Source organism: Nesoenas mayeri (assembly GCF_963082525.1).
Source record: "Nesoenas mayeri genome assembly, contig: SCAFFOLD_40, whole genome shotgun sequence".
Classification (NCBI taxonomy): Eukaryota; Metazoa; Chordata; class Aves; order Columbiformes; family Columbidae; genus Nesoenas; species Nesoenas mayeri.
In genome coordinates, this window is record NW_027660032.1 from 238,693 (window position 1) to 250,177 (window position 11,485).

Here is an 11,485-nt window from a genome sequence, read left to right on the forward strand (position 1 = left end):
GCAGAGCAGAGGGGCAGGAGAACCTCTCTGACCTACTGAGCACCCCCTTCTAACCCACCCCAGGTACCATTGGTCTTTACGGTCTCCCATCCAAGCACTGACCAGGCCCGACCCTGCTTAGCTTCCCAGAGCAGATGAGACGTTCTCGGGGCGATGTGGCTGCATATATTTTATATATATATATATGTTCCTCAAGTATATTCTGGTAGTATCCAAACTAAACCCTTTTTTCAAGGGCAGAATTCTGGACAGGCGAACCTCTCTGACCTACTGACCATCCCCTTCTAATCCCCCCCAGGTCCCATTGGCTTCCTGGCCGCAAGGTCTCTCATCCAAGTACTAACCGGACCCGACCCTGCTTAGCTTCCGAGATCAGCCATTCTCAGGGTGCTATGGCTGTATATATTATATATATGTATATGATCCCCAAGTTTATCGTGATAGTAACTGAACTAAACCCTTTATTCAAGGGCAGATTAGAGGGGCAGGAGAACCTCTCTGACCTACTTACCACCCCCTTCTAATCCACTCCAGGTCTCATTGGCTTCCCGGCCAAAAGGACTCAGTGCTGGCTCATGGTCACCCTGCTTTCCCCAGGACCCCCAGGTCCCTTTCCCCTACGCTGCTCTCTAATAGGTCATTCCCCAACTTAGACTGGAACCTGGGGTTGTTCCTGCCCAGATAAAAGACTCTACTGAGACCCCAGGGACCTCACCAGCACAACCTGTTTGCTCTGTGCACATGTTAGAATGACCCCATCTGGCGGCGCCCACCCAATCACTTGCTCACACCCCACAAGTGGGACTGAGCAGGAACTGGAAGGGCAGAAGCAAGAAAGAAAACCTCATGGGTCAAGATAAAGACAATTTAATAAGTGGAGAAATAGTTACTGACAGCAGGAGATACATATGCCCAGCCTGTCTCTGAGCAAAGGATGTTTTGAAGAACACACCTGCCTCCTCAGTTTTATTGCTGACCCTGACACCATATGGTGTGGAATATCCCTTTGGTCAGTTGGGGTCAGCTCTCCTGGCTTCGTCCCCTCCAGCCTCTTGTCACCTCCAGCCTCCACACTGTTAGGGCAGCGTGAGAAACAGCGGAGGCCTCAAGGCTGTGCCAGTGCTGCTCAGCAACTGCTACAACGTCAGTGTTGTCAGAGCTGTTCTGGGCACCATCAGCAGGGGTTGTGAAGAGGAAAATCAGCTCCATCCCAGCCAGTACCATCCCCAGCCCTTGTTCCACACCATGTGCACCCTGCTCAGGTCCTACAGCGTTCAGACATTGACATCCACCACCACCCTTTCCCCAGCCCTTGCCATGACACACGCACACACTGCTTTGGCTGGTGTGGTTCAGGTGGACCAGGGCAGGTCCCAGCACTCCTGACTTCTCCCCTCGCTCAGCCAGAGCAGTTGGGAACATTCAGTCAGGTTATGAGCCTAAGGACAACGTGTCCCGTCCCAACAGATGGGATGAGGGATGAGTTAATCCTGACTCAACAGATGGGATGAAGAGGGAAGAAGGAAGAGAGAGAGAGAAGAGGAAAACTAAGGTATCAGGAAGAGAAAGGGGGAGAGAGAGATCTCAGATATCACCACCCCATGGGTACATTGGTCCCGGGATGACTCTATGGGTCTCTATGGATCTCTATGGTCCCTATGGGTCTCTATGGTCTCTATGGTCTCCGTGGGTCTCTATGGTCTCTATGGGTCTCTATGGGTCTCTATGGTCTCTACGTGTCTCTATGGGTGTCTCTGGGTATCTATGTGTCCCTATGGGTCCCTATGGGTCTCTATGGTCTCCATGGGTCTCTATGGGTCCCTATGGGTCTCTGTGGTCTCTATGGTCTCCATGGGTCTCTACGGTCCATATGTGTCTCTATGGGTGTCTACGGTCCCTATGGGTCTCTATGGTCTCTATGGTCTCCATGGATCTCTACAGTCCATATGGGTCTCTATGGGTGTCTACGGTCCCTATGGGTCTCTAGGGTCTCTATGGTCTCCGTGGTTCTCTATGGGTCTATATGGTCTCCATGGGTCTCTATGGATGGTTCGTGGTTTCTTCTGGTAGTTGGTTGTCAGACAGATGGTTCATCTCTATCATCTCCATTAGGCCATGAGGCCTTTCACGGCAACACTGTTAATTGTCCTTATCTTCTGCCTCCATGGCCATAAAACTTCGGGAAAGACGAGGTGTCATCTAGCTCTTCCTCCCAAATCAACAAAACCCAGATGTTTAAGGCATAACAAGGTCTTTGTTCTGCTAAGGATGGGGGGAGCGCTTCAAGGTTGTCACACAATGAAACCTGTTTATCACCAGCCTGCACCCCCCATTGGCCCTACAGGTGGCTGGGAGACCCACACAACCAGGGGGGTGCCTCTGTTTGGCACCTTAACATCTAATTTGTGGTTCAGGGTTCATTGGCGAGTTCCTCTGCTTCACGTGGTCTATTTTGAGATCCCCTCTGAGATCCTAAGGACAAGGAAACCTATTTATCACCAGCCTGCACCCCACAGTGCCCTTACAAGCAGCTGTAAGATCCCCTACAACCATGGGGAAAGGCAGTTCCCCACCACCCTTCCTCTGGCACCTCAAAATCCAATTTGTGGGCCATCAGTTCATTGACAAGTTCCTCTGCTTCACGTGGTCTATTTTGAGATCCCCTTTGGGTCTTTTCCATACTGTCCCCATGCACATGTTTTTCTGAAGCTGGCGTTTTCTCCTGGTTTCCCATGTTCACAAACGGTTTCCCTGTGTCTCGCAGCATCAAGAAGAGCTCAAAGTCTGACCCAGTAATCCTGCAAGGCCCGTCCTGCTGGGCTGGACTTGGATGTGGGGACCTTCCAGTCCAGCTCACAGGACTCAGCTTTTCTTTGTATGTTAAAGGATTTGCGCTGAGGGTCCATTGGTGGCCCCCTTGGGGGATCTTGGCCCTTGGGCATGATCCAACTTGCCTGTGCGCTTCCCATCCTCTAGAAGTTCCTCCACCCCACACATCTGTGGGTGCTTCTGCACCTGATGAAGTGGGGAATGTGGACCCATCCTTGTACTTTTCTTTCTACTCTCATTAAAATCTACTTCTTCATTCCATTATGTCTTATTGGAGAAGGTGTTACCCATTTTATATGTACATTATAATGGTTATGTATATTTAATTTCTCTGGTTTTATACATACCTATATAAAATGTATACAAATATACATATATAGAGAGGTATATATGCATTTTAAATACCGTATTTATTCATAAATAAAATGAAACAAAATAATAAAACAAAAATATTGGCTGCTCATGGCTTATGACCATTGGTGGCTGGCGGCCATGGTGGTGACGTGCAAGCACATGGCTGGTGGCCATGGTGGCATCTCATGGCCGTGGGTGGTTGGTGATCATGGTGGCATCTCATGGCCATGGGTGGTTGGTGGCCATGGTGACAACCTGAAAGCACATGGCTGGTGGCCATGGTGGCATTTCATGGCCATGGGTGATTGGTGGCCATGGTGGTCAGCTGCAAGCACATGGCTGGTGGCCATGGTGGCATCTCATGGCCATGGGTGGTTGGTGGCCATGGTGACAACCTGAAAGCACATGGCTGGTGGCCATGGTGGTCAGCTGCAAGCACATGGCTGGTGGCCATGGTGGCATTTCATGGCCGTGGGTGATTGGTGGCCATGGTGGCAACCTGAAAGCACATGACTGGTGGCCATGGTGGCATCTCATGGCCGTGGGTGGTTGGTGGTCATGGTGGCATCTCATGACCATGGGTGGTTGATGGCCACGGTGACAACCTGAAAGCACATGGCTGGTGGCCATGGTGGCATCTCATGGCCGTGGGTGGTTGGTGATCATGGTGGCATCTCATGGCCATGGGTGGTTGGTGGCCATGGTGACAACCTGAAAGCACATGGCTGGTGGCCATGGTGGCATTTCATGGCCATGGGTGATTGGTGGCCATGGTGGTCAGCTGCAAGCACATGGCTGGTGGCCATGGTGGCATCTCATGGCCATGGGTGGTTGGTGGCCATGGTGACAACCTGAAAGCACATGGCTGGTGGCCATGGTGGTCAGCTGCAAGCACATGGCTGGTGGCCATGGTGGCATTTCATGGCCGTGGGTGATTGGTGGCCATGGTGGCAACCTGAAAGCACATGACTGGTGGCCATGGTGGCATCTCATGGCTGTGGGTGTTTGGTGGCCATGATGTTGACTCGTAACCATGACCTGGTGGCCATGGTAATGACCTGCACATCTGGTGCTGGTGGTCATGGTGGCATCTCATAGCCATGGGTGGTTGGTGGCCATGGTGGTGACTTCCAACCATGATTTGGTGGTCATGGTCATGACCTACAGCCACACGTCTGGGCTGATGAAAATGAGTTTGACAACCCTGGGCTAAGGCCAATTGTCTGAGGTACAACAAGGCCAAGTGCCGAGTCCTGCACTTGAGTCATAACAACCCCATGAACGCTACAGGCTTGGGGAAGAGCGGCTGGGTAGCTGCCTGGTGGAAAGAGACCTGGGGGTGTTGGTGACAGCAGCTGAACATGAGCCAACATGTGCTCAGGTGGCCAAAACTGCCACCAGCATCCTGACTTGTATCAGGAATAGAGTGTCCAGCAGGACCAGAGCCGTGGTTGTGCTGAGGCTGCACCTCAAATCCTGGGGTCAGTTTTGGACCCATCACAATTGAGGCGCTGGAGTGAGTTCAGAGAAGGGAACGGAGCTGGAGAAGGGTCCGGAGCACAGGTTTGATTGTGGGTTGTGGGACACTGGAACAGGCTGCCCAGGGGAGTGGTGGAGTCATCCACGTCAATCAACAAGCTCTTCTCTACCATGAGTGTCATGTTCGATATAAAGCTGGAGACGCATTTTCCAGCCAGTTCGTTCGTGTTTTCCGGATCTTCTGTTAGTTCTGTTCAGCAGTTCCATTCCATTGGGAGTTCAGTCTTAGTTCAGTTTTACGATGTTTTGCTGTTTTGCAGTTGGCCCTTGGGCCTCTCTGCCTTTTGCACTTGTACTTTCTCTTGCTGGGATCAGCTGTTCAGGACCAGGGTGCTCTCTTCTTTTGGGCTGCCTGTCCAGCACAATGGGAGTTCTGTGGGGGATTGCACTGAGTGTCAAATATTTTACTTTATGTATATTGTCGTATATTATTAGTGGTAGTGTATTATTTTTATTGTCTTATTAATTTTTTGTCTAAACCCACAAGTTTCTCCCTTCCCATTCAGTTCTATCCCTTATCCCACCTGGGGACTGGGAGCAGGATGTGAGCAGCTCTCATGGTCTTAGTTGGTGGCTGTGGTAAAACCATGACAAGAAAGGGCAGTAGTAGCTTCAGAAATCTTGAAAATCACTTTCCAAGATGACGCCTTTTATTTTATTTTATTTTACTATTTTTGGTAGAGGGAACAGCAAGAGAAAGGAAAATCATCAGAAACTGCAGCTCTGGAGGTCAACAGTGGAGCTCAGGATCAAGAAATGTCATTCTGAGTGCAGTGCTGTGGTCATTCAAGGAGTCTGGATCAGCCATGGCTTTGTGTTTCCAGGAACAGCTGGTGAGGATGGAGAGACAGCAGCACAGGTAGGGACACACTGGGCTGAGAACAAGGTTGGGAAGCACATGGGGTGTCTGCAGCCTGTGGGGAAACAGCCACAGGCCTGGGACAGTGCAAGATGGACCATGGTGGAGATGGCCAAGGGCGCTGGCAAGGCTGGATGTCCCTGCAAGAGCCAAGGTCTTTGTTCCCTTGGCTATGGCTGATGTCCCTGCCAGCGAGGCCTAAGAGGAGACACATGGTTATCATGGCCATGGCACCCCATTGCCTCCTTGCAGCCCCAGGGAGTGTCACACCATTGTCCTGCACTGGGCATCGCACTCCCCACAGCCCCAGGAAGAGCCCTGAGCCACACGTGAGGGACAGGATCTCCCTTCCAGGGGCAGGGGCTCAAGGCTTGGCCATTGTCCTTCATCAGACAAACCAAGGGCTTTCTCAGCATCAGAGCTGCTGCACTTTGCCTGTGCCTGATGCAATCACTGCCTCCAATTATCTGCTCTAACGAGTCCCTGGGAGGCTTTGTCAGTAACAGCCCTCAGTGGGGCCCATTAATGCTTCGAGGTACTTTGGAGTTTGTTCTGACTTGGACTTCTTGAGCAGATTCTGCGGTCTGTCCTTGGTATCTGAGGTTCATGGACTCAGCACCAAATACGCCATGGGGCTCATTAAAACACAGAAAGCCCTAACGAGCGATGTTCTTTTCTGTAATTTTCTTCAAATTTTCCAGACTTGTAGAACTAACTGGAGAGGTTTCAATGGGACACTTGCTGATGAAGGTTTCAAAGAAGATTTCATAAAGGAGGGTTTTTTCTTTCCAGGGTATTTTCAATCATTTTCTAGTTTATAGAAGAAGTGACAGCAGCATTCTACACTGGACATTGATCCCGAGGGTCTCCTGGAGACATCTGGACAGGCAGGAGAACAGTCCTTGAGGCTGAACACTGTATGGACAACCTGGCTCCTCACCCCCACCCCCAGTCTGCCGGTTCCCTCCTTGGCCACCAGAGATTGCATCACTTTTCCTCCATCAGACTTCTCCACTGAGCTCTGCAGGAGATGCTGCAGCTCCTGTGCACCAGCTCCACCTGTTCTCCTGTGCAAACACTGCACAGTTCAATCAACAGCAAAACACTTTCCTCAGCTGTGTGTGTAAGTGGATCTGATGAGGTCCAGCATCCACAAGGGACACCCACACAAGAACTGCTTTAGACAGAGAGACAGGAGAGGGTAGAAATAAACACAATGAACGTGTTGACTGCCATGTCAATTAGAGCTCTGAAGAACGGGGCAAGTTTGTAACTCCCTGAAGCTCAAAGCAGAAACCAGACAGTTGAGAGGCCACTGAATGACCAAAGAGCAAGTGGAGGAGAAACCTGAGAGCACTGGGAAGGGCAAACGTCCAGATAGGGCTGGAAAGTTGTCCTTGGACAGGGACATTGAATCAGGAGAGGTGGGAACTCCTGAATGACGAGGGAGATGAAATCAGAGAGTGTTGGTAACAGAAGTACAGGGGAAGACCAATATTTCTTCTCCTACACTTAGTACATCAATCATCAGGTGTCTCACCATAAACAGCCAGGGTCATTTTAGGGCCCAGTGTACCTGAGGTGCTGGCCTGGGATTGGCATCTGTCACACAGGACCTGGGGTGACCAGAGCACCTTGCAGTGCAGGTGGAGCCTGAGCAGGGTTTCCCGGGGCATCTACACTGGCATCAGGTGTTTGTGTCCCTGAAGCTGAAGACATTTGTGTCCTAAATCCATCCCCAGTTCTGGAAAACTCTTTCCTTTCCAAAGAAAAGAAACTCCCCTACAAAGACTTTAATAAGTAAATAAGTAAATGAACAAGTAAATAACTAAATAAGTAATAAGTAAATAAATAAATAAATAAACAAGTAAATAAGTAAGTAAATAAGTAAGTGAATACATGAATACATAAATAAATACTTAAATACATAAAAAAAATATAAATACATAAATACATACATTAAGAGAAAGAAAGAAAGAAAGAAAGAAAGAAAGAAAAGAAAAGAAGAAAAAGAAAGACGGTTGACACCTTCCTTTGCTTTGGATCTTTGTCTTCAATTCCTCTTATTTTAATTGTCATTGACATTAACTGACATCTGATGGGCCTGCAGGCATGAAGCCAAGATCATGTTGTGTCTTGCACAGCGCCCCATGCCCTCTGAACCTGCCCTGCCCAGGACTCCTCACACGTTGCCCAGAGCGAGTCACACTGAGGTGTTGGCTGGTTCCCTGGCGGAGATGTTGGTTTAGATGGTCACCTACAGCACAGGTGGATCCTGCCCCATCATCGCCTGCTCTGCTCCAGTCTGAAACAGAGCCCAACATCACAATGGGATCATGAGAGAACTGAGGCTGAAGGGACCTCAGGAGTCTGCAGTCCAACCCGTCACCAACTGGGTCACACCAAGGTGTCCAAGCCTTGATTCAATCAGAGCTTTAGCAGGACTAGAGAAGTGATCATCCCTTTGTACTGGGCACTGGTGAGGCTGCACCTTGAATCCTGGGGTCAGTTTGAGGCCCCTCATGGCAAGGAAGACATTGAGGTGCTGGAGAGAGTTCAGAGGAGGGTGACAAGGCTGGTGAAGGGTCTGGAGCACCAGTCTCACGAGGAGCGGTTGAGGGAGCTGGGGCTGTTCAGCCTGGAGAACAGGAGGCTGAGGGGAGACCTTATTACTCTCTACAGCTGCCTGAAAGGAGGTTTTATCATGGAGGGTGTTGGTCTCTTGTCCCAAGTAACAAGTGATAGGACAAGAGGAAATGGCCTCAAGTTGCACACGAGGAGGTTTAGATTGGATATGAGGAATAAATTCTTCAGGGAAAGGGTTTTGAAGCAATGGAGCAGACTGCCCAGTGAGGTTGTGGAGTCCCCATCACTGAAGGTGTTTAAAACACAGATAGATGGGGCTCTTAGGACATGGTTTAGTGCCAGATTTAGGTTATGGTTGGACTCGATGATCTTAAGGGTCTCTTCCAGCCACAATTATTCTATGATTCCATGATAAGTCATGTTTGTTATTTTCTTTCTCAGAGGACCATGCAGCCTCCCTGAGAGCCAGGACTTTTCTGAGGTGTTGGAGAGACGTCTCACGGTCACACCAGCCAGTTCCACCAGCCCCTGTCTGTCCCTTCCCAGACCAAACCTCTTCTCCATATCCCAACCTTCCAGGCGAGTTTCTGGGACACAGCAAATGCTGTCCAGGTCCTCTGGGCCTGTTCAGAGAGAGCAGCTTGCCAACATGGTGATGGGCTCTCTGTGCACCTCAAAGCTTTCCTGACCATTTTTCTCCATGTCCCCCTTGTACACAACCTTTCTGGTCCTTGAGCTGTACATGAGGGGATTGAGCAGGGATGTGGGGAAGGTGTAGAAAAAAGGCTTTGTCAAACTGTCTTGTGAGGGCTGTTCTGGGCATCCCACAGTCCAGGATGAGGCTGCTGTAGAAAACAGTGGCATTGGTGAGAGGTCCAGGAGGAGAAGGCCTTGTGCCTGTCTACACTGGGGTAGAGCAGTGATGCATTCATGGGATGCCCATGTGAACAGGAAGGGGACAAATGGCTCCAGGGGACAAAATGCACTCCAGCCAGTTCTTTACCCATTGCACATACACCATCCAGGCCATGAGCTGCCGCTTCTCCAGGAGATGCTGTGGGACACGGTGTCAAAGGCTTCACTGCAGTCTAAGGACACAACACCCACAGCCCGTGTGGCGGATTCACTGCCCACAACAGACTTTCCCTCATCTGCTCAGCGGTCACCTTGTCACAGAAGGAGATCAGGCTGGTCAAGCAGGACCTGCCTTTCATCAAGCCATGCTGACTGGGCCCCATTGCTCGTCTGTGTGTGTGACCTCACAGTCCTTTGCCAGCCGTGTTCCTGCTGTTGGCCAATCCCCTGCAGAGGCAGAAGTGACCTCACAGTGCCCTCCACACCCATTGGCTCCTACTGGACTATGAGTTCCTGAGACACAAGTGACCACATGGCATCGTACCCACCATCACTCTCTTGTTCAGTGTCCAGCACCTCTGGGGGAAGAACCTTTTTGTCATGTCCAACCTAAACCTCCCCTGACACATCTTCCTGCCATTACCTTGGGCTCCTTCACTAGTCACCACAGAGAAGAGGTCAGTGCCTTCCCTTTGTTCTCCCCTTGTGAAGAAGCTGTAGCCACCATGAGGTCTCCTTTGAATCTTTTATTCAGCTCTGATAGTGAGAAACCGCTTGGTTTGCTTTCTGAAGCAGAAAGGAGGAGCCATGACCTTCAGGCTCTTTCTCTCCAGGCTGCAGACACCCATCTCGCTTCCCCACCTGCTCTCACCCCAGCATCTCTGCACCTTCACTGCTGTGTCTGCACCCTCACTGAGCTGCTGGTTATTGTGCTGTTTTTTTTTCTTTTCTGCAGATATTCTATATTCAAAAACGTGTCCAGGGGAAAGATTCGTTGAATCATAGTGTCAGTCAGGTTTGAAGAGAGCCCTGAACATCTTCTTGTTTCACTCTCCTTCCCAAAGCAGGTGACCAGGTGAGGTTCTTCAAGGTTCCACTCAGCTTTGCATCATCTCCATCACAGCACAGGAGGGAGAATAAAGACCTTCAGCAGTTTTGGCCCAAATGCTGGTCACTGAGGGATGCCACACTAACTGCACAGAGGACACTGCATCGCAGATGATATTTGGGCTTGATGTTTCAGTGAACTTCCCACCAAGCATCCACTTCTTCAGCCCAAACAGCATCAATCCGGCTATAAGGACACCATAGCATCAATCCGTCTATAAGTATACCACAAGAGACCATGTCCAAGGCCTGGCACAATTTCATACACACAACATGCATGTCTTTCCCCCGCCCATTTTGGTTCACAAGTCTCTTTCTTGTCCTCCAAGTGCCTACAGATGGCTGCAGGAGGACTTGTCCCATCACCTTCCCAGGGACAGAGACAAGCTGAGCAGCCTGTGATTCTCCCCATTCTCCTTCCTGCCTTTCTTGAAGATGGGTTTGATGGATGCCAGGACCTCCTCGATTGCACTGTCATTTTGAAAACACAATCCAGAATCACGGGGCAACTGAGGTGAATCTCACTGGGTCAGTGGGGTTTGTTCCCAGAGTCACACACACAAATGTCAGGGTCCATAACTGAGTTGGCTTTGTGAACCCTCATCTGATGCAGAATCATAGAATACTCTGATAGGAAGAGAGCCTTGGGATCTAAACACCTTTAAACCCCTCCAGTGGTGGTGACTCCCCCACTGCCCTGGGCAGCCTGTTCCAATGCCTGACAACCCTTTCCAGGAAATACTTTTTTTCCTAATATCTGATCTAAACTTCCCCTGGTGCAAATTGTGGCCAATTCTTCTTGTCCTATCACTTGCTACTTGGGAGAAGAGACCAAGACTCCCCATATTGCAACCTGCTGTCAGGCAGTTGTGGACAGTGAGAAGGTCTCCCCTCAATCTCCTGTTCTCCAGGCTGAATAGCCCCAGCTCCCTCAACCGCTCCTCATCACACTTGTGCTCCAGCCCCTCAGCAGCTTTGTCACCTCCTCTGCACTCTCTCTAGTACCTCAATGTCCTTCTTGAGATGAGGGGCCCAAAACTGAACACAGGATTCCAGGTGCGGCCTCACCAGTGCTGAGAGCAGTGGCACAGTCGCTTCTCTAGTCCTGCTGGCCACACCATTCCTGATACAAGCCAGGATGCTGGTGGCCTTTTTGGCCACCTGGAAACATTCTGGCTCATATTCAGGCAGCTATCGATCAACAACCACACATCCCTTTCCACCAGGCAGCTTTGCAGCCACTCCTCCCTGAGCCTCTAGTGCTGCCTGGGGTTGTTGTGACCCAAGTGTAGGACCCAGCACTTGGCTTTGTTAAGCCTCAGACAATAGGCCTCAGCCCCATGATCCAGCATGTCC

The 11,485-nt window shown here is 50.4% G+C and overlaps 1 protein-coding gene across 1 annotated transcript in view; it reads left to right on the forward strand.

Annotated features, from left to right (window-relative positions):
• The window catches only part of LOC308052349 (olfactory receptor 14A16-like), a gene marked incomplete at its 5' end in the record, with an annotated part of 255,248 nt that overhangs the window by 79,155 nt on the left and 164,608 nt on the right, over positions 1-11,485 (forward strand). The window lies entirely within an intron of this gene.